Source organism: Neodiprion virginianus, chromosome 7 (genome assembly GCF_021901495.1).
Source record: "Neodiprion virginianus isolate iyNeoVirg1 chromosome 7, iyNeoVirg1.1, whole genome shotgun sequence".
Lineage (NCBI taxonomy): Eukaryota > Metazoa > Arthropoda > Insecta > Hymenoptera > Diprionidae > Neodiprion > Neodiprion virginianus.
In genome coordinates this window covers 9340893-9365500 of record NC_060883.1, presented here as the reverse complement: position 1 = coordinate 9365500, position 24608 = coordinate 9340893, and the positions used below count along the sequence as shown (strand labels likewise).

The window sequence follows — 24608 nt, the reverse complement described above, 5'->3', positions numbered from 1 at the left end:
TTCCCAAGACCCTAGCTTTAACATTTTATAACCGTAATAAGTAGTTAATTTAAACACAAGGGTAGTCGTTTATGACATTCGTTGATTGGGTTCGGGGTGACACATCTGGTCACCGAACGTAGGCACGGTCGCGGGATAAGTACCGTTATCTACCCGTAGAGGTAAAGAGGGAAAAGGCGAGCGGGCTGGTGAGCCTGGTGAAGCTTTTTGGAATAAGAAGGTGAGAAGAAAGAGGCAGTTCTGATTGAGAGGCAGTCGAGTAAGGACACATCGAGTATCCTGTCGACCGTGGATTCGTTACCGAACTTCAAATAACTCATAAGGGATAGATTGAGTGCCAGCTATCGTTGTAATATATATATATTGTAACAACGGGGGGAAATTACGAAAGATCTAAGAGAAACAAAGGGTTCTCTGTGCGATTTAAGCGAACGCCGAGCCAAAGAAGTCTCACGAACAAGGAATATTAAGAAAGAAAATGGATGTATTTGGACACAAGCTCTCTTTTTAAAGTCTAGAGACTGACTGTTTTTACAATAATATCGGTTGACGCAGCAACCTTATTCTTTTTAAAGACATAAGAGGTTTATAAACGTCTTTTATCTATGATGACTACTAGATCATTTAAAAGGGGACAAAACGGGTGATTTCACCCTTTGTAACAATATATATATATATATATATCACAGTGGGTCTACGGTCTGTGGACACAAGATGATTAAGGTTTGTATCTTTTATTAACATTATTTATCGTTTATCGTTCTTTAATTGGTCTTTTGTTTTGTCCATTATCTAAAATATTTGACTTTATGATAATTTAATTAAAGATTATTTTTAATGTAAATAAAATAAAATTTGAAAAAAATGCAGTTTTAATTTAATTACTTCTAAATATAAAATTGAAAAATATGTAACGTCACACCAGGGGGGAGGGGGTTCACAAGTGTGACCATCTGCGACAAGGACGGGGAGGGGGGTAAAAAACCCATAAAATTTGTGTGACGTAATTTATGAATGGCCTCTTATACAGGGTAGAGAAAAAATATGTGAACACCTAAATAATCGTTAGGGGTGGTCGACAGATAATTACCAAGGTGAGGTCTTACGTAATTTTCAATAAGAGATGCGATGCGACCTTGAATTTAACCTGGAGTCACAAACTCAAAATCATTTCAAGGACGGTTTATTTGAAAAAAAATATAAACCCCAATTTTTGACAACTCATTTTTGTTGTTTGTCACCGTTTTTGACTTTGCTACCGTCCTGTACGTGGCGCTGGCCGTCGCCCGATCATCCTGTCCCGTTCTATTCAGTGAAGAGCCATCCGAACTAGTCGGGAGACTGTCTGCGCCACGTATAGGACTATAGCAGAGATCTTTAGGTTGATCTTCGAATGACCGTGGACTTTTACTTCAAGGTCAAGTTTCAGATCATGATCAGATCCGCCTGACGGAGCCTGAAAACTGTTGACTCATATAATTTTCACGAAAATAGATATTCTTAAAATCAACCTATTATTGTTTTCTAGAGCTATTTCATCACTCAGGAGTCGGTAAAGGTGAAATTGTTCGCTCTGTCTAATTTCGGAGCGAAAATAATGGGCATCTAGTTTAATAGAAAGGGACTCCATTGCAATGACCTTGAGATTGTACCTTCAGGTGACATCCAGGGTCAACATAGAATTCTTTGTCGAAAATTATAAAAGACCTGACGTAACATATTTGACGTTTAACCACCCCTCACAAATTACTTGGGTGTTTCCAACTTATTTCCCAGCATGTGTATTGCGGCTGTTTGGCGTTTAATTAAAACTTGTAACAATATTTAATCAGTGAATCAACCGTAAATCACTTTGGAAAAGCTATTTTGTCATTCAATATTGTTTTTCATCAGAAGAAAGTGATGTGAGCGGCTTCGAGGAAGGCGAGCTCGGGCATGACGCTGGAGGACAAGAAGAGGGCACAGGCAGAGGTAGAAGAGAAAAATTGTGGAGGGGCCGCGGACAAGGAGAATGGAGGGGCAAAGGACGAGGCGGATGGAGGGGTCGAGGATGGGGAGGAAGCGGCGGTAAAGGGAGACGTGGGGGGAATTGGCGCGGACGTGGCGAGGGTGGACAGTATGCGATGCAACGGCATCAGCCGTACGCTGCATCCAAATACTTCAAGAACACCATAATGTATAATTATAATTATTACTCGGCGGAAAGAAAATAAACAAAGAAAAAAATTATAATCAACGTATTGATTTCAGAATATCCGTACATGACTCTAATTCCTTGGATCTCTCAGGAATTCGTCTCATTCCTGTACAATCTTGATGTCGATATTGAATGGCTTGATTACTCGTTGCGATGTTAAAAATGGTTTTTTCGCTCTCGAACGGAGGTTTTTCATACCGGATGTACCCGTCCCATTTTTTGTAAATTATCGTACTTTCGGAAATAGTTTTTAGTGTTGCCACAGACACCCCCTATCAATATTAGGTGGCACGTTCACTTGGTTCACTAGCACGATTGAAGATATACGATTTGTCCGGTTGCGGTGGTTTTTTGTTCTATAGGGCTCTTTTTGGGGGTGAATTGTGATGTTTGACACATTTTTTTATCCTTCAAATGTGTGGTTAAGTCTGAGAAATTCGATAATCCCATTTTTAAAAAACCGTTCGACGAACGATCCAAGCTTCAACTAGGTATTTTTGATCGATGAATTATGTGCAAGATATGGTTGGAAACTCATAAGACCACCTTTCCTGAAAGACAAAGAACTTTATTAAGAACGAAGCGGTTTTGACTTCTCAATTGCTAAGGCTCGGGTTCATATTGAGAGGTCAAATCAAAGGATTAAAAACTTTGCAATCGTTGGTGAAACTATGTCTGTGAAATTAGTACCAATACTGTGTAAGAATCTGGACGTCACATGTGTATATTCACACATATACGTGTGGTGTCGATCATCGTGAGGCTGCGAGGATAGTCAGTCGGTCAGTATCCACACAGTCATTCACATCAATTATAAATGTGACAACTCGAATTAACACATAAGCATCGAGACGGAATTTCAATTATTTATTTATTTGTTTTATGTAATCCTTTCGAACCCTGTTGGAAAAGTTTAAGGAAATTCTGACACCAATTACCAGATTGATCGAAATATATATTATATAAGGACTGACGACTCAACATAAAAGACAAACATTTATTTTTATCGTACGACGCCTCAGAAAGATAAGAGTTGTTTTTAAGTATTTATTTTTGTCTTGTTTTATTTCATCTCACATAAACATTTCTGGTCAACTTTATCTGTATAACCATTTATATAACTATAAGATTTACTTCACCATTATGCGTTTATAACACCTAACCTACCAATATAAGAAATTCGTTACAACTGGAAGATATTTTTACAGTAATTTCTGGAACTGTTAATTTGAGTTCACCGGTTTAACCGACGATAAATTTATGAAAGTAACATGTAGATCAAATTTTTAAATGTAAATAATTACTCAGGGATGGTTTTCAAAATGAATTGAAATGTGCTTTATAATATTATGCTCATAAGGAAGCTTTCCAGTGTGACAGCCCGAAAAATCGCTGTTTTTCGTGATTTTTTTTTTTAAAGAAAAAATAATCTAATCGGTCTGGTTTTTTTTTGTATATTAATTGGGTATTGAAGAATACAAAACAATTTTTTAAAGATCGATTTATTTATTAATTAATATCTATAAAAATGATGAAATAATTGTTGCAGAAAATGCACTTGGATGTGGTGTCCACGTTGGGGGTCACAATTTTGATCTGAAACAAAAAACACAAAAAGATTATTGATCGGTATATAATTGGCTTTCGTGCTATGGAGGCTTTTTTTTTTTTTTGCAAAAATGGCGCCGGTTTGAACAAAAAGTATCAATTTTAGCATTTTTTTTTGGCAGTTTTTTTTTACAAAAAAATAGGAAGATGTGAAAAAAAAGCTTCCGTAGCACGATAAATAATGACGTTAAGAATATTGTGTAAAAAATTCAACTCGATAGCTTTAAAACTCTGCCCTCCAAGTTGGACACGGTTTTGAAAAATGCTGTTTCGAGAAAAACGCGTTCAAAGTTTCAAGTAAGGAAATTTTAGGTAAATCGTTTACTTACAGTCAATCAGCGATGCCAGATCCGTACAATATCCCTTCTGCTTCTTCGAAAAGATCGTGCTCAATGGATTGTTCAGTCCGACGAGCTGTCCTCGCTTCTTTGCTATCCAGGGACGCCCGGCGGTTTGCTTGGGTGATGCGCGCATTCTTGTACTTAGCGGCGAAATCTGCGGCGCTCGGCCCTATCGTGCATCCCATCGTCTCCAAAATTTTTAAAATTGGGTCGTAACCTTCATTGAAGATGCACACAGCACACTGCGTAGCGATTTCTACTATCTGCTTGCCGCAGAATACGTGCTTTGGGGCTAGTTGCCACACACAGTGATTGAAGCTCTCGTTATTGTTTTGAGTGTTCGCGCCCGTACATCGTTCTAAGAGATCCTCCGTTGTTAGATCATCGTAAATCGGCTTTAAAACTTGCTGTACGTCTTCGTCGAGTGCTGGTGGATGGGTGTACTCCTTTCCTGTGGCCTCGGCCTTGCGCCATTCGCACCACGAATTTTCTCCCGGAGGGCAATACTCATGCCATCATGCTGAGAATTTTCATCAGTTGAGCTTTTGTGATGAAATGTAGCCCATATGGCTTTCCTCATACTTTCCACGGAATTGGAATTTCGACGAACTGCCAAGCCATAATATTCGGAGAGATTTGTCAATAATTTTAACGTCAATTGCGGTCTTTTCGGTTCAACAACAGTTTTTTTTGTTTGACTTTTTTTAGTTTTCGGAGTACTCGAACGAGATCCTTTTTTTTCAGTTCACTCTCCATTGCTTTGTCTTCGATTTGCTTTCTGGCCTTTTTTAGTTGAACTAACCTTTTTCTTGCTTCGTTTCCCCTTTTATATACTCGCTTTTTCACGTGCAAAACGCATTCCTTTTTTTTTACCGTCAAATCGTCACCGTACGGCTTGGCTTCTGATAACATCTTGAATGTTTTTGTATCGCCGTCTCCTATATAGAAACCGTATTTCGCGTTGTGCAATTCTTCTGATCTCTTGAATATTTCGATTATACCGTCGACTTCCATTTTTCCCGCGCTGCCTTCGTGATTGACGTTGCATTCGGATTCATGCGTCTCAAACCATGCGTAATTCTGACTTGGTTGATAATTTGCCGTAAATAAGCCGCAAATTAGTCGTTGAACTTTTGTTTTTGTCGCACTCAATTTAAAAAAAAAAGCGGTTGGCGTGCTAAATTCTTGAAAAATCAGAACGCCATCCGCTTTTGTTTTTGAAAATTGCGTGCGACAAAAACAAAAGTTCGACGACTAATTTGCGGCTTATTTGCGGCAAATTATCAACCTAATCAGAATCACTCATGATGCTCGCTGTGCGTTATTTTGGTAGTTGCCGGGCTAAATTCTTGAAAAATCAGAACGCCATCCGCTTTTTTGTTTGAAAATTGAGTGCGACAAAAAAATAAGTCGCGCGACTAATTAACGGCTAATTAACGGCAAATTATGCAATAGTCCGAATTCACATTTTCGACAATTGGCGAGCCAAGTTCATGTACGTGCAGGTAGGAACGAGACAATAGAAATAACGGTCGCACGGGCAAACGGCCGACGCGGCAGCTGTAGCGCTCCGTTGCCTTCTTCCAAGAAATGCTTTACAGTACCCGAAATAATCTGAATTTCGGCATGAAAATTTCAGGGAATATTCGGAAGAGTGTATACTATTCGATAAAGCAAAAGAAAAAAAAATCGATTTTTTGAAAATTTCACACTGGAAAGCTCCCATAATTGAATCTTGATGAAATTAGGTATAAAAATATGTTTTTTATAACAATCATAAATATCATAATCACAACCAATTATTATATTTTGGATTAAAAGTAATCTTTAAATATTCATTTATGATAATAAACTTTTCAGCATAATTAACTCTAGTTTTCTCTTCTAGCATTTTTTTTCAAGATTAAATCAACGACATTCTTGAGAATCTTCTTTCATTCCACTCATAAAATGTAGTATCTTTTGATAATAAGCCGTCTTCAATGATATGAGCATTTTCTTGACAAAAACTTCATCGAAAGCAACAGGAAGTATAAATGGAGTCTTTTCAATTGAAGAATAAATAAGAAATACGTTTTTTTTACATTAAGCACAGCCATACCTAATTGCACCTGCCCATAGTACGCATGTCGTTTCTTTAAAGATATGTTTTCATCTTTCATGACTAAACTTTTGCCTATTGGAGCTTGTATTGTTTGTTCAATACTTTTGGTTTTGCCTTGTAACGTGGCATTTTTGATGCCCGTTACAAGGGGCTCCCTGAACCCTAGGCGGAACCAAACTTAAGGGGTTCCCGATACCGAAGTAGTTATCGAACGGCACCAGGCAAGAGGGCAACCACAACTTCGAGGAGATTGCGGAGTGGCGAACTGGCGATGATTTCGAGGGAAGGATGTCGTGGCTGTGAAGGGGAGTCAACGAAGATCCCTGCGTCGCGGGAATCTAAGGCGGACGCGATTCCCGCTGGCGGCCGGCGCGCCGCAGCCTCCCTCGCTCACCCCGCCAACACCTGACCGAGAAATCTGCGAGAGACTACCTAGCGACGAGGGAACACCACCCCAATCCACTGGGGATACCGTAGAACTGCGTGGCGGACGACGTCGCGATCTAGCATTAAAGTTCTGCACCGCGATGCGACGACACCCTTATGGAAAAAAAACCCAATTTTACCCCCAAAATAACCCTCAACCTCCAAGGGGTAAATTCGTACCCCTTAATTTAGAATTAACCTCGAAGTCGAAGGTTTACTCCCAAGTCGAGGGTTTACTCCCAAGTCGAGGATTTACTCCCAAGTCAAGGGTTTACCTCCAAGTTGAGGGTGAACCTCCCAATCGAGGATTCACTTTGAAAGAATTCTCGAGTTAAGAGCTTATTATGTCATTTTATTGGGACAATAGATGTAACGGTATTACAAAAGTGCATTGCACACCATTAGTAAATACAATAGAAACTGACTAATCAAGAAGTTGTCTGGTTATTTCTCATTTGATATCTTGAGGCAATCATATTCATATATTGTACATGCATTTGGATATTCATTTTGATCATTGAATGTCACGAAAATTATATATTAACATTATTAAATTCTTGTATATCTATACGAATTCGTGTTTAATATAGAAGGAGGGTATAATGTATCCCCACGCAGAAAAATAATCGTAAATAAAATTTAATGTACGTATGTATAATTCATATAGCCATGAAGAATTATCTATACCCAATGCATTCCATCCATTATTATATTATAATGAAGATGTATGCGTACATGTACAATGTACATACACTATATGAAAATATATAAAATATATAAAATATTCAGATTCGATAATTTTCAGATAATTTCAAAGATCATATAAAAAATCACTCAGAAAATCGAAGAGGGTCAATGTTTTTGATTCACCGAGTTGACGTGGGAATCCCCATATATAGTGTAGTTTATGATTTCTAATTTCAGCCCTGAAAAAACTAAGTAGTATTCTTTTGGAGCGTTGCATAATGTCATGCAGGATAAGTAAAATAAAACATCAGTAGTGATCCTTATACTATATGATGCGATGGCCTAATTGCAGCGAGCTGCTGGAAAGTTAAATTCAAATTGAATCTTTGGTTTTGCTATAAATAGTATATAGATAGATCGTTTCAGATGTTATTCGGAATAATAGAACTTCAACGAATATCATAAGAATTACCTTGGAAATTTCACGGGTTATGTTACCCTGCAATGGAATCAAGGGTTCACCACCAATCTTTTACATATTATATTTTCGCGTTGACACCCAAATTTTCGAGTTTACCCTCAAGAAGAGTTAGGTGTATCCCTTGGGGTTGCAGGGGACAATCCCCGCAATGTTGATAGTTCACCGTCACATTTACCATCAGTTAAATTTTGGGGATATGAATTACCCTCATCGTTGAAGGTGTACCTTCACCTTCATGTCTTGGGGATTGAACCTTCAATTGTTAGGAATTAACTTTTATCGTTAAGGGTTTACCTTCAACGTTGGAGGTGTACCTTCAACGTTGAGGCTTTACCTTCAACGTTTAGGGTTCACCTTCAACTCTTGTGAAAAAATCTTCAATTGTTGAGGGTTAATCTCCAACTGTTGGAGGTAAACCTTTTATTAATGATGATTTACCTTCAATTTTTGCGGGTAAACCCCTAAATTTAGGGGTTTATCCTCAACTTTCAGGGTCAACCCCTAAATTTTGAGGCTTACCCCCGAAAATTGAGGGTTTTTTTCCGTGAGGGCAGTTGCGCGCCAAGTTTCGCAATCAACGAAATCGATGACGAATCGATTGTTGCGTATTCTTGCGGGTATAACGTCACGAAGGAAGTAGCGTATCGAGTTCGACGTTGTGGCCGGTGGTCAATTTAGAAAGCACTCTAGTTCTGGCGATTAAGCAAGGCGGACGGTGTGATTGCGAGGTCGAGTAGTTCAAGTTGTATTCTTATTTTCTCCTTTGTGAAGAGTTCGTGGCGAGGATGGCTGTAGTGAAGCACGAGGGAGTGGACAACTTTTTTGTGTGGACGTGGACCGATAAGCGCTGTTGATATTCTCGCGAAAGAATTTCGGGAGTCATTAAATAACGGCTTGCCGAGAAACGGATAGCCATCGACGATTTGCGTTATCGAAGTACTCGAAATTCTTTGGCCGATACTTTTGCTTGGTGACCGTAGCTTGAGTTGCGCGTTAATTAGTTGAGTGCATTTTTGGATCATTGAGAAAGCCGAGTAGAGTTACACTATCGAGTCGCGTTTCTCGCGGTTTGGGGATTGCACACAGCCAAAATTCCGCTGTACCGGGCCGAGCCACGATATGCGGTTTAAGTGTCACCGCTCGTGTAGGTCGCGAATTGTTGAAAGGGGAGTGTTCGAATTCGCGAATCGAGCTTGGAAGACCTGGAGAAAGTTGAGCTCGGATGCGTTGCGATAAGCCTTAGTAATTAAGAAAGTATGATTTGTACTTAACCATCAAGTGGTGCACTGGGTATGGGATACCCAGGGGTGAAATGGTATTTTGACCATTTTTAATAAATTCTTTTTTATTCTTTCTGTTACATCAAGAATACTTTTTTTTCGAATCATTCCACAAACAATACGTTTTTTTACACCGTCTGAGCTTCCGATTGAAAAAACAAACGTTTAAATCGATTAATTCAACCGTAAGATATAAATGATTAAAGACACACGAGTATGACATACCCATATACTCCTGAATTGGGAATCTGCAATAGTGCGCCTCTTGAAAATTAAAATTGGTTCTGAATAAAAAAACCACTCGGTATACTTGTCAATTCATTTTTTTTTTTTTTTGTCATTTGTTTTTGATATTCTACATTATTCAGTGTCAACAACTTGAAGAAAGCGCAAGACCATCTGAGGTTAAAGGCACGGGATTGACAGTTATTACTTGGCTGAGGGAAATGCATAGACGAAAAGATAAGTTAAAAACCAGGATTTCAACTGACTCTCACAGGGAATATTTAGATGCTGAATCCAGTGGTGGCGAGGATAGCACAAGTAAGTTCGTAACAGCAATATTTAGAAAGACTAGTTTCGCTTAGCTTGACCCATGCGTGAACTCGATGAAACAGTATTTGTTGAATCGTTGGCTTTTCTGTTTAATATACCTCAAAAGGGATCGATGTGATTATTTCACATCTTTCGACACAACTATTTTTGAGTCGTGAATACTAAACTCTTGCTCCTTAGCGAACTTCGACCTAGCGACTCCTTGTCAGAAATTAGTGATTGCATTCAAAGTGTTCGACTGAAAGAATTTTGGATTCTGGAGTGCAGTCAAGAGTAAATAATTATAATAATATATCGAACTCCGGAATAGATGAAGCATTTTACGAGGTGTCAATCTGAAACGAGAATAAGATCTTAATTTCAGACTTCAGATTTGCTCCAAAATGTTTATGTGAAAGTACTGGTCGAGAAATGGAGCCTCATTTTGTTCAAAAGCTTTTATCTACCTCTATCTGAGAAATAAATGAATTTGATATTTCTAAAGTGCCCATTTTTTCAGTTCGTGAACAATTTGCCAAAACTTAATAACATACAACAAAATTCTTAAGCCTTTTTTTGAAAATGAAGCGTCTACGACATTAACTGTCTTGATGTTAGAGTTGACGATTGAACAAAAAACAATCAAAATTAAAATAAATTGGGTTATGAAAATGAACAAAAAATCCCTTCGTTTGTGAGTTGGAAGAAAGCACATTCCTGAAATTTCAAAGTTTCGGTGTAAAGAGACGAAATAACAAAATAATTCCGAAAGAATGTATTGCGACATCAAACGGTCATCAGATGTAAATATTTATAAATATTATGTGAAGTGACATTTTTTGCTGCAATAAAAACTCGATTTTCAACAAGGGCTCAAACATTTTGCTATATCTTACTACATTTTGCTGAACGTGTTCAGAATGTAGGAACTGGGTGCTTCGGACAATTTCGAATTGATTCATGTCTTACATAGGGTGTGAGAAATTCAAAAAAAAATTATCCTCTCATTTCCAACCTGTAATCCCGTATAAAAAACTAAGGCAAAACTGAAATAATCATTTCTGTTATCCATCGATACCCCGTAGAATGCTTCATGTACAATAAAATTAAACTTTGCCAGAAGATTTCACAGAAAATCTTTGAATTCGTTATCTTTGGTAATCTGAAACACTGTTTATCTCCGGTTTTCCCATCATCCATCATTGTGGTCCGAGCACATAAAAATAAACTACCGGATGATAAGTAAATACGCTTTTTACTTTTGCAGATAGCTTGCCATATTCTGTTTCATTCACACTCTACTGTTACAATAGCAGCCTATACGATAGAAGTACTGCATAAGGAGAGCTCACTGTCAGAAAGTAGTCTTAAATTCAATTTTATCGAAATTAACTTTTTTATAACATGATTAAACGTTGAATCCAAGGTAAATCGTGAACTCTATCGCAGATCAATGATAAAAACAATTCATTTGAGAATGTAGAGAATCTGCGATTCGTATGAAATAACAATGGATCTTTATTTAATAATATCGCGCTACTTTTGACCGATCTGGACAGCGTTGGGCTAATGTTGAGTGAAGAGTTCTATCGGATTGGTGGTGAGAGGATACAAAACAGATTCAACGATCACAGAAGTGCGAAAGTTTCACGTCCGAGTTGAATACAATATATTTCGACCCCTGTCAAAAAAGTTCGTTTGTATTGTACCGATTTCTGAGTGAAGGCGAACTTTTATACGTCCGTGCGTAAAGTGTCGGCACTTGACACTCAAAAATTGATAATTTACTCATCTTTCTCGTGCATAGGGAGCCAAAAAAGTTTTTATATTTTATTTTATATATATATATATATATGCATTTCTAAGGTTCACTAATGCTAAATAGATGTCATCCCACATCGAAACACGTACTTTTGGGTCAAATGGTATCCCTGGTTAAGAGGGGTCAAATGCTGCATCAGGACTTTTAAACTAACCGTTCAGAAATATTTCTTGGGTAGTAAAAAAAAAAATTGGGTAGCGATTCGTAACTCAATAATCGATAAGAGCATAACACAATTTCTTTCACATACTTATCCAAAACAGTGACTGCTAATTGCCATTAGTAACATATTCCGTAATGATATGTAGTCACGAACGACTTTCGTAGGTACAAGAATAAAACATTGTTTCAATCGCATGTATTAGCATCATAATCATCAGCAGTATTATATTTTTTTTTGAAAAATCTGACTTTAACTTGTTTACGAATTAAAAAAAGAAAATAAAAAATCGGTCCGACTTATTATTTTTAGCTCTAAAATAAGACTCAAAGCTCAAAGCACTCTCTCTCATATGCAAGGTGGCGCGGCTGGATATCAAGTATAGTAATATTTAGAAGGCAAATCTTAATATTCCATAGCTATTTAGATAACTTTTTTCCAAAACATGTTCGAAAATAGTAAAAGAGTAGCAAGAAAGTCGCAATAATCGTCGTTCTGACGTGGCACACCACTCAAAAAAATCTGAAATGATTTGTGGGGTAACATGCACCTGAAGCAATGAAATTACATTAATAAAATTTGTTACATTCATTTACTTCCGAAATGTAACAATTCTAATCTGTTATTAATATTTTTTCTTGTAATCTCTGGAGTGGCCCATTGCGCCCAAATTAATTTACACAAAAAGTTTTATGGTAATATAGTCATACTTTTTTTTATTTAGTATTTGGGTTACCAAGTTATGAACCGCTGGGCACATGTTTTTATGACTTAAGAAACATTTCTGATTGGATAGTCTGAAAATTTTGAAACAGGGACATTTGGCCTCTCTTGACCAGGGATATTTATCACAAGTATTTGTGAAAATGTTGTCTTTGCCCTCAAAGCATTCTTCTAACATTTTTTGAATTTTAGTGTCACAATTTTTGGAATCATACGAGGAGAAATTTGAACAAATAAAAAAAATTAAACTAGACGGAGTGGCAAAACAGTCATGCATGATGATCTTCGAATTCTTGTATGTGCAGTACTATTCATCGTGTAGGGTCAGACTAGACCTTATTTTGAAGCTATTGGAATTGCCTTTTAAAAAATGTGTTATTTGAATATCACTTCCTTTAACCCTTATGTGCGCACCCGGGTACCCACCTCGTCACATTTTTGCTTTTAGTTTTTTGAAAATTTTTTTTTCGCTGAGAATCTGAGCCTTCGATTCTAGGAAGTTCAACTCTTCACGAAGAGATGCTCATAGCTATATTTCGAAAAAAATGATTCTTTGCAATAAAAAAATTAACTTGAAGTACGGTTAGTGCCAGTGGGCACCCAGGATACTCGGGTACCCAGTAGTGAAAACTTTGTTATATTCATCTGTAAATCAATGTTAATGTTAATAAATGTTCGTTACTGAGCAAATGCGTCATTGCTGGGTCCTTGTAAACTTGGAAAGGGGGGACGCTATCTAACTACAACTTCCACAAACATTTGTAACATCTGCTGCTCGATAAATCCAATAATTTGCTGTGGAGCGCTCGAGATCCCCACCTCCGATCTCTCTTCGAGGCAACTACACACTACTTTTAAACGTAAATATAGCTTAATCACTTTTTAATTATGTTTACCCAATGAAGTAAATCGATTAATAATGATTCTGTTCACATCTGAACTCAAAATGTAATTAAAACTGGAGATGGGTACCCGGGTACCCCGTGTGCACATCAACGTAGGAGAAGTTGGCTGCGCACATAAGGGTTAAGAGGGCACATACCAGTATACGATGAAAAAAGTGGAAATTGTTTGGGAACTTTTGTCTGAAAAACTATTTATACGATTTTACCAAGGCTTATTTCATTCGAAAATACGTATATTTAAGTATGTGCACAATTTTTTTAATGAATACATATTCTTTGGGAGCCCTGCTATCTAACCCTACTATGTAAAACATATGCCTCGCCGGCATGGTCTGTGGTGCTCGGATTCCCTGCGGGCGCTCTATTTGAAACATAAATTTCAAACAGTCTCAAAATATAACGTATAAAATGTTGTACATTGCATAAGTTTCGAATAAAGGTTTTGTTTTGCGAAATAGTGCTTGATTGAGCTTAAATTCATTTCTAATTTATTTCTTATCCTCAATTTTTGACGCTTTTGGCTTGATAAAAAAATGCTAGTCAAGTAAAAATAATCATACGCTGCGGAATAGAAAATCTACCTAAAAAATATTATGAAAGAATGTAAATTCGAACAATTGGTGATTTCGAAAAATTAACGGCGGAGCCAGGAATCGAACCTGGCGTCTAGAGATGCTTGACCGGAGCCTTACTCCACTAGACCGCCCTGCCGCCTGAGATGACGATGAGAGATATTAACGACAACAGAGTCAGAGTGGCTAGGTGGTCTAGTGGAGTAAGGCTCCGGTCAAGCATCTCTAGATGCCAGGTTCGATTCCTGGCCCCGTCGTTAATTTTTCGAAATCACCAATTTTTCGATTTTACATTGTTTCAACAAATATTCTCTCGTAGATAAATGATTTGCACATCCGCATATCATTCAATAGACGGCATTGCTTGTCTTACGGGCTTCTCATCGGAAGCAAGGATTCAAAAAGGGTAAACACAACATCTACACACTAGAGTCTCCTTATACATCGTGCATGTAGAGAAGAAACTTCTTACTCACATAAAAAATATTATGTCTAAGATTTGTGAAAATCGATCGAGCCGTTTCAGAAATATTTTAGGAACAGTTTTCGAAAAGTATGTTTCGAGATTACCGAGTTTGACGAAGAAATGATCTGCTTGGCAACTCGGTCGCTCCGGGTAAATCAGCCATAATTCTTACAATTTCTCAAATATCAGAACAAAATTCACACACAAGTTTTTTGATGCTCCAAACTTGGGGTATTTTTTTGAAAAAATCAATTTTTGTCAATGGAAAAAAATTACAATAATCGACTTTAAAAAAAAATTCATAGTAACGATATCATAAATATAGGAATATTTTTTCCACCTCACCTTTAATCAGCGGTTCCCGGGGCTTACAGTAAGTCCTACGCAGCACTGGCAGCATCCTCAGCAGCGATCCCGTGACTGCTCTAGCTGAATCCTCCTTTCTTTACGGGTTGCGTTGCGGGATAAAATTTCGACGCTACGTACGCGTTCGTCTTCTTCTCGCCATACCGATCAGCGTTCTTTCCTACTTTGATGTCTAATGCATCTGTAACTTGGAGAAATGATTTCGCCCGAGAGTTAAAATTACGCTTGAATCCCTGTGGTAAATTTTGGGTGCTATCCGCGAAAAAACGTTATTGAATCTGGCCTTTGAATTTTTAGTATTTCTTCAAACGTAGCATAGTAATAAGTTTTCAGAGTTTAGGTTGCTAAAAATTCGCTCTATAGATTTGGTAACATCTGGATGAAGAGGAAGCTCATGTGGTAACTGTTAAATTTATTAGTGGCTTCAGCTCGCTTTCAAGTACATCGTGAATTGATTCCTGGTGGACAATCGTCTTGCTGTGGTTATTGGACATATAAAAAAATATAACCATAATCGCTTTTTTCATTTTCTCCACAAAATCAATATTTCATTTTACCGCGAGACCGTAATAAATTGTGAGTTTGTCAGTGAGGTTGTCAATTACCGTCAATTTACCTCTTCTTCCAAGTCATATTGTATTTTTCTATTCATTTCTGAACCTCATGCCCATTCTTTTCTTGACGTGTCCAACAGACTCTTTCTTGGTCATTTCCGTATCTTTATATGATGCTCTGTCAATGATGCCCTTATAAGTTCTGGAATCTTTATCGTCTATGGATTTGGTATATTTGATTACGTATTTTTCCATTGATCTTTTGATTATTTCAAAGATTGGATCAACCTTCATTTTGCTGGAAAAGCCCTGGTGGTTTATATTGTAACGGAATGCCCTTTTTCCGTTACAATATAATAAATAAATTAAAATAATAAATAATTTTGTTCATCACACTTGCCGTATCACCGTGCCAACGTTTAATAAAAGAACAAGAAAAAAGATGAAAACAGAATGTATAACTGGCTGATAAAATCGTTTAAAATATTATTTCTTATTCTGTATATGGTAAAATCGTGATTATTTGTATAAAATGTATATAATATGTGTAAAAAGAATATAAATAGGTGTGTAATGTAAACTTATCAATAGCGATCCTAGTATGATTTTATCCTCGTGTTTGTCCAGTTTAGTCCGTTAATTTATTCAATTTCCCTTATTGCCTTTTCGTCGTTTACTGATTAGATATGTTTCTCTTTTTTAATAACTCAGGTGCTTGTTTAAATTTGATATACTGGTGACTACGGTACAAACATTTATTATTCGAAGAGCTCACTCCACTTTTACATATATCGATAGATTATATTTCTTTTTTCCTTTTACACGTGTCACCGGTTCGGTCGTCATCGAGGAAGTGAGAGCGAGGAATGGCGAGGACGAAACTTATAGACCTAGCTACGACGGTCAAGCCTGTACATCCACCGACATTCAAATCTTGTTATGATTAAGGCGGGCTTATTCGACTGTTACAAAATACGAATATGTTTATGACGATTAGCCCAGCCCTTACACTCACGAAGAAACTGCCTGAGGTGTCCCTCCCCCCCCCCCCCTCCCATTTCGACCATTTGAAGATATTTCATTCTTCATCGAAATATAAGCGAGGCGTATTTTTTTCATCGTCGGAAAAACGGTTCAAAGGGGTGAAATCAGCCCCCAAAGTTGGGCATTCTGACTAGTTGTTTCATAGTTTCGCATACTTCCAGTTGAGATATTTGAATGAAACTAATTGGAGAATAATTCCTCTGACGAATTATCAAAAATGCATTTTGGCCGGTTACGACGGGGTTGAATGGTCGAAAATCATAGGGGTTGAAAGTTCAACAATTTTTATAACTAAGAAACTGTCGTTCGGATTTTAATCAAATTAATTGCATTTGAAACAGCAGAAAAAAGTAGGGGATACATGTTTTTGCACACCTCGGGCAAAACTGCTTGTTTCCTTGTCAGCAGTATTTTCTTGATTTTTTCAGAATTCACAGAAATTGCAATATTTGCACTGTATATTTGCATCAAGTACTTTGCTAGTGTAATGTCTAATAACACTACATACTCCCGTCGATGAATTTAAGCCCCGCTTGCGCCATGTGCCATCGTCTGAGACGGTTAATCCCGCATTTGTTTCATTTGTTGCTTCTGCAATCATTTCTTCTTCTTTACTGAATTCAGATTGCTTCAGAGCAGTCAAAATATTTTATACAATCGCGGCATACACCGTCTGTGAAACTAATTACGCTAGATGCATAATTCGACAAAATCCTTGCATGCCTTTTAGTCCGATCCCTGTCATTTGCATAGCAAAAGCGACCCTGGTAAGTATTTCGTACGCGTTGTAAATATATGAGTATGAGAAAACAATTCAAGGCTCTCAGGAAGGACACTCTATTTTCAGCTCAAATCCGACGCCATGAGTAAAGGTTTTTATGGTTGTTATTGTTTTTCCGAACTGCTTGCATCTCACGTAATCATTAATATACGAACACAGGATGACGTAATTTAGAAAAACAGAATCGATATCAAAGTTTATGCTTAGTTTTAAATCAGCTGAACTACGTAGTTTTTCCGTCGAAGCACTCACGCGAACAGAGTCCGTTTCGGATTCATAACGATTCACAGGATGTTTTCTTTTTCGGGTTAGTCTTTGCGTCTCATATTATTCACTTTATCCGCTCGTGTCATTTGACGTTGACGACATGATTTTCTGCGATTCATTTCCCTACATTATTTTCACACAACTACGATACAGTAAACAGAAAACGTTGCTCACTTCTGCATTGCTGATAGTAAAATAATACTCCAAGTCTTATAGACGACCCGTTACCATTACAAAAGGACCCATCCATCCAAGTCAAAATTTTGGCCTTACTTGCAGGTAAACGAAAAAGTTTCGGCAGTTATTTTGTTTTCAAACCGTAGTAAAAAAGCATGGTCCAACAGTGTGCTACGAATCGCTTTAGCGAAAATTAATTGTTACATGCCAATTCTCTGCTTGTTTCAGTAAAAATGTATCAAAACAAAAAATTATTGTTGATGGCTCTAAGAAGGCTTACTCCTAACGAAACGATAAGCCTGTCGGATTACACATAAATTTTCTCAAATCGCGTGGAATGTTCACGATGGCAAAATATTGAACTGATCAGTTTCAATGACAAAAATCTGACAAAACTACAGTTCTGGTATAAAGTTTCAACAAAATACAAATTCGGTCTCCTTATTTTTTTAAACTGCACTCCAAGTCACTCTATCATAAAAATTTTAGGTTTTTTTTTTGTAAATTGGACGAGTAATAATCTGGTATTTTTTTATAATTTCAAGTCGAGCTGATCGTAGTGAAAAATCTGATTAAATATTCACACCAATGAAAGTACGGGTTTGATTTGAAGAATAGTGTGATTAATAAACATATTCTGAAGCAAAATTTGATTAGCTGCAAAATCTGATCCATCCTGATCCTCTACAATAAATAGATTCGGAAATATCAGCGTCTATAGCTCACTGTGTGCGACTATTTTATTGTTTATTATTTCTATTGTTTTAATTTCGATCACGTGTAACTCGAGAAATACTTACACTGTGGGTTAAAAAAAAAAATTTAGATTATGTGGGACACACGATAGAAGCGAAGCTCGTTACGCTTTGTATATAAAATCCAATTAATTATCGCTTTCTGATGTATACATCACCCGATATTTTATTTTATATTTATATTTTTTATGTATGATATATTATGATGTTATCAATTATCACACCCACCACGACCGATAGGGCATGTCTCTCGGTGGCATAAATGCATGTGCGGAGCAAGGGGTTAATGCGGCTGCAGCCGTCTTATGATGTTCACTAGAAACACCCGCATTCACACAAGAAACCAGGAAAACTGCATAAAACCTTGCCCAGGTGTAACCGGACCAAGTTCAAACCTCAACTCGCCAATTCAGCTCCTGAGCAATGTGACCCGTCTTACAATTTTTGCGAGCTACCATTCAGGTCCTTCTTGACAGGTTGGAAATTTGAATTCAGGTCCTTTAGATCTTTCATTTAATTCAAATCATATCGTCTTTTGACTTTTATTATTATTTATTTCAAAGAATGTTTCAAAAAAAAAATAAAGTTAAGTATACCACGTGGTCCTTGATACTCAATATACATAAATATACAAACGCGCACATATTACAAGAAAGTGAAGGTGGGACAGGCAGTGCGCAGCGCAGTCAGGAGGCCGAAAAAAAGCAATTTTTCAAAGATTTTTCATGAAGAGACATTTCAAATTATTAACATAAAAATTTATATACATATTAGAGTAAATTGAACTTTATTCTGACATTTTTTATTTGTAAATATAATGACTTTTAAAGCTCCATAGCCGATCTCTAGGGCCACTGATAAAAAAAAGCGTCTTGCGGTGAGCAAGATATCTTTGGGCTGGATCATCGGAAATGAAAAAACAAAAAATATTCAGTTGATATAAGGTATTATCCTTCTTTAATGGAAGGAATAAGCAGAATATCAATTTTTAGCTAAACGGCTTTTCTTCTTCTTCTTCTCCTTAAAAAAAACGACTTTCCATACAAATTTTTACCTTCATTTATTTATAAAATTGAAAATATCTATCGGCGAGCAAAAAACTTCGATTCAGGACTCAAAAATATATTCATGAAGGTCGTGTAAAAATTTGTGATTCATCGGTTCAGCCATTTCCGAGAAATGATGTCCATCGACTTTAAAAATTAACTTCGAGAAAAACGCGTTCAAAGTTTCAAAAGCATTTTCAAACACTCTGGGTCGTTTTTGTAAATGTGCGCGTAACTTCGAGAAAATTTGTTGGATCGACATGAAATCTTCCGTCTATACTGGAATATATAATACGTCTATTATAAAAATGCAATTAAAAAAAATCGATTTTTGAAATACACTGACTGCGTATAACTCCTTAATTACAAGCATAACTAATAAATAAAAGGATCGGATTTTATTAAGTATACTGTAACGTTCGCTGGCTTTCTCGAGAGCTGTTTCGCTCATGGAAAGTGCATCGGTTGTGAGTTCTTTGCAGAAAGATGTTAATAGTGAGTTTATTTATTAAATTCGGGCTATTTCAAGGGACTAGGGATAAGAAAGATAGGTATTGCCTATTCAAAAAAAATCATTTGCTGCTTCAATTTATCCTTGATATGCTTAGGGGTTACCTTCGCCGCTTTTTTTTAACAACTAAGGCTGAACTACAGCCGTCGTTTGTGTTTTGACCTATTCCACAGTCTCAGGTGCTAATGCCGTTGCCGTGGTCCCTCTAGCGATGCAGGGTTTGAAATTCTCGTGCTCGCCGTGCCTGTTCTTTATTTTATTGATAGTCTCTACAGTCCAGGGTGGATTGCCGTGGCTGTCAATCAGGCTCGGGATTCACAATTACACGACTAAAGTCATGGTTTATAACGATGCCAAGTGTGTGGTTGTGTTACCGTCGCTGAATCTCTAAATGATACAAGATTACTCCCTAATTTTTCGGATAAGGAAACAACCGCGTACATAGTTCATAAGTGCCGAATGCACGAATAATAATAATATATTTTACAAAATAACAGTACGTTGATTTGGATAACAAAATGGATATAAAAGACAAAATAACATATAAATAAATTTAGTTTTCCAATAATCTAAAGATTAAACGCGAAGCTGTCTTTGTTTCTCTACTATCGACTTCTTTTCCCATTTTCCTAATTTATTGAATTTTCTCGATTGGGTTTCGTTTTTCGAATCTCACGTTTCTTTTGAGTACGATTAAATTGGTAGCTTTTGACTCGAATTTATCTTTGTTTAACCGCTGTTCCTAACAACTATCCTTGAGTCAGGCCAGCTCTTTGCTCGACACTGCTCCTAACGACTATCTACGAGTCAGGTCAGCTCTCCGCCTGAACACTGCTGATCATTGCTGCTCAGTGTGGTCCTTATATAGTCGGTTTAATTCCTCGGTATTGTCACCTCGTCGTGCATAGTGATTATTCCGCTGACGTTGGTTGGTCCTTCCATGTGGTTCGATCATGCGTGTACTCAGTTACGTGTATGCTCGGGTAACCGGTACGCTGCAATACGTCAAACTGAGTTTACTCCTGAGCGGTAGGAGTAAACTGGTTGGCTTCGCTTTTACGTTCCAGGTCAACCGGAAATCAGGATGATGGTTGGATAACGTAGGGTTGTTTGAGATATTACTTATATATTTATTTCGAAGAAGCTGATAGTCTAGATGTGAAGTTGCCGAGAGTTAGAATAGGAGTGTCGCTAGAGACTTGAAACGTACGGGGTGCAGAAAAGGTGTGAAGATGCTGAAGGAAGGGAATGGAATTAGATGAGTAAGCGCGATAGTGAATAGCGTGACACTAGTTAGAGATAAGAGGACAGGACAGAGACCATGAGATTCATACAAGGACGGTGGGAAAGTTAACGAATAGGAAAAATACAGAGAAGTGGTATGCTGGACGTAACACCCCCCCCCCCCCCCCCCGTCAGAGGGAGTATAACGGTAGATACGGTCCTGAATATGCAAAGCAAGAAGGTGGAAATGTCATATAACAGTAGTGAAACATCATTTCAAATTATGTGCTTAAAATAAGTTTTACAATTTTACTTATTGTAGGTAGTGTATGGTATTTATAATCTGACCATGATATGCTGTCGGTATGTATGAAACTAATAATTGGTGTGTGTTTACAAGTATGTAGTCGCAGTATGAATGTAGTTTGAATACAAATTGAAGCGTTCAGTAACATTAGTTGGATATTTGATGATAAGTGTTTGTAATAGTAAGTTTATGTTTGAGATAGTATGATTCAGATTCTGGGTTGCGTATGAGCGTAAGGCATATATTTATAATAGTATGGTTACAAAATATTGTTTAAAGCTAGCTGCCTAGGGTTAATGCGCGTGGGAGCGGGTTAGTATACTTAGGATGAATCAACAATGTTTTCTTTGATTTGCTGGGTCGTAAGTATAACTATTTTTTTTTTTTTTTATGAGATACAGAGTTTGACCTATTCGTACAATGATATCGGTTATAAGTGTAGGTATATTTTAGGCTGAACTAAGGGTATAAAACCGCAATTACAATTATTTTAATGCGGTAGTGTACACAAGCATATATGGGCTCTCACCTTACTTGTGTATTTTTATTTTATTTATGTCTGTTTGGTAGCGCAACAGCAGATCTTGGTAGCAATATGGTAGTTGCCGATTTGTAATAAGGTTTTTGTATATCGGGTCTAGATCGAGGGTGAAGTTCGGGATGTATAAGTGGGTTTCAGATGAGGTCGAATATCTAGTTGTGGACAGTGTCACCTCACCCGTGTAACCGGTGCAATTGTTATTATTTTGTACTACGTTTGCTATTGAAGGGGTTAATGTGGGATTTTCCATGTATGTGCCACTTTCAGTTTATTGAGATGGACTATTTTAGTTTTGTTTAGCGTGAGGTATATTTCGGTCTTAACGTCATTTATTATGCGTTTGATTACATACGAGCCTTTGGATGATCTTGGAATTTTGACCTTGTTTCGTTCAATCGGTAGACAGTTTGTCCTACTTCAGACCGTTGTGGGTTAATCGTTCTGTCATACTGTTCTTGACTTTTCTGTTTAGCTTGTTTCAGGTTCAACGCGGCGCGTTTACGGATGTCTGTGAGATTCGCTATTAGATCGAGGAGGAATGTATCGTATGTATGCGTGGATGTGTTGCTTAGTATCGCATCTGTCGGTAGTTTAGCTTCCGGGCCGAAGATCAGCTGGTGAGGTGAATAATGCCTACTCACGTGTTTCGCTGTATTATAGCAGGAAATGGCGAAACGTATGAATTCATCCCAATCTTTACCTGCGTTGGTGTAATGTTTGATGTATTAGGTGATTACAAGGTGACTTCTTTCTAATGAGCCGTTTGATTGCGGTCTATTGGCGGTTGTTCGTAGTTGTTTAATTTTGAAGAGCCTGCATATTTTTTTGAAAGCGGTACTCATGATGTTTCGTCCCTGGTCAGTGAGTATAGTTCGCGGAGATCCATAGCGCGCGATGAATTCTTTAGCGAATACTGTCCCTATCGTCTTTGCAGTAGCATCGGGAATTGGAATGGCGTCTAAGAACTTGGTCAGATTGCACTGGATGGTCGAAAGGTAGCGGTTATTCGATTTCGTAACAGGGGTGGACCGACTAAATCTAGGGCTACTTTGTCAAAGGCCTCTGTGGGCGTGTCAGTAATTGGCATGGGTAATTTTGTTTTGATCCTGACTAGTTTTTTCCTCTGGTAACTGCCGCAAGATCTGATGATGTTTTGAATTTGCTCTTTCATATTTGGCCAAAAATATTTTTCTCTTATTTTATTGAAAATTTTTGTAACGCTTTGGTGTCCTCCAATCAGTGACTCGTGGTACTCTTCGATCATGTCTTCGCGTAATCGTTCGTCCGGTATAATTGTAGTATTTCTACAAAGTGTTACTCGAATATCTGAATCCGCAAAAATGTGATAAATGAGTTTTGTGAGGAGAGATCGTAGAATATCATCTACTCCTGGTCCTAACATGGGGAATGATATGGACCGATTGTCTAGTCCGGACAAGATAATCCTCTAGTTAACTAACGTGTAGAAAATGTCGTCAAGTCTGCCCGGGTCTGATTGGCGTGATTCACTACGAGGGTAAAAATGTATTTGTCGGTTTTCAACCGAGTTTTGATTACGTCGGATATTTCTGGATTCTGGTTTTGAAAGCATTCCATGCTTATCAGATTTTCGTCTATCAACTGTTTTTCTAGTCCTTCTGTCCAACGAAAATCAGCTGATACGAAATGAGCGTAATTGTCGCACAACATGAGAAGTCCATCATTAGTATCGGTCACGTTGGGTGTTGGTAATATGTCATTTTGATTTTGTATTAAGTAATCTAAGCAACAAAAGTTATCATTTTCAACATGGGGGCGGTCCGGATTTCGCTCTTCGTGATTGTCGCGACGTTGTGAGCGTGAAGGTGGTAGCGTTGCCGTAGGTACAATGGAGGCATCGCTATCCGTGTCTTCAACAGCTGACTCCGGATCATGTGTCACGGAGTCACTCTCCGAGATATCAGTTGGGTAGCGCGAGGAAGCAGAAACGGGAGCATGTCTTGGAGCTGACCTAGTGCCGGTCTGACGCGTCAGCCGACGAGTTAGCTAGGGGGAGCAGGGATTCTGGGTATTGATGCTTCGGCTTCAGATTCAGAAGATTTCGAGTCATAAGTCGGGTTTTGATAATTACAAATGGTGATCATTATGTAGGAGTCTTTAAATATGTAATGGAACATCCGATTAACAAGGTTCCAGTCCAACTTATCTAAGCCGCAGCCTAGTGTTGGAATCGAGAGCGATTTGACTTTGTCTTTTTCTAAGCAATTCTTCAGGTTTGCTAGGGCGTTGAACAGTATTTCTTCAGTTGGTTTTTGGTAGTGGTACTTTTTGGTCACTAGATTGTAAATGAGGCGGTTACCATGTGGCTGTGTCAATACGTTCGTTACCACAGGGTCTAGCTGTTAAAGTTGATCTCGGGTGATTATTTTCCTATTGATTAGTTGTTCCGCGACTCCTCGTGATGTCTTGCTGTCTGCCGAGATGCAGTGGGCTAGGTTATCTTGTCTATCGAGGAGATTGGCGCGTATTTCTTGAATAAATTTACTATGCGTTAATGGTAGGTGGTTAAGGTCTGTTACGAATTCCATGAATCGAGGGGCGTAATTTCGTCCTTTACTGGTAGTGGCTTCGGGTGTCGGCTGATTCAGTGTGTCGGACTGTTTTTCACGTATTTTAATACTACGACCCTAGGGCTTACCGGAGTTTTGGTTTGATTTAGATGAGGCAAGTGGTTTAACTCGATCCGCAGT

General features: G+C 37.8%; 1 long non-coding RNA gene across 1 annotated transcript in view; it reads left to right on the top strand.

The window, feature by feature from the left end:
* Positions 1-24608, top strand: part of LOC124308985 (uncharacterized) — a 372645-nt gene that overhangs the window by 217364 nt on the left and 130673 nt on the right. Inside the window, exon 3 of the long non-coding RNA XR_006909155.1 lies at positions 14045-14054. This is a non-coding gene — a long non-coding RNA (uncharacterized LOC124308985). The remainder of the gene's footprint in view (positions 1-14044; positions 14055-24608) is intronic.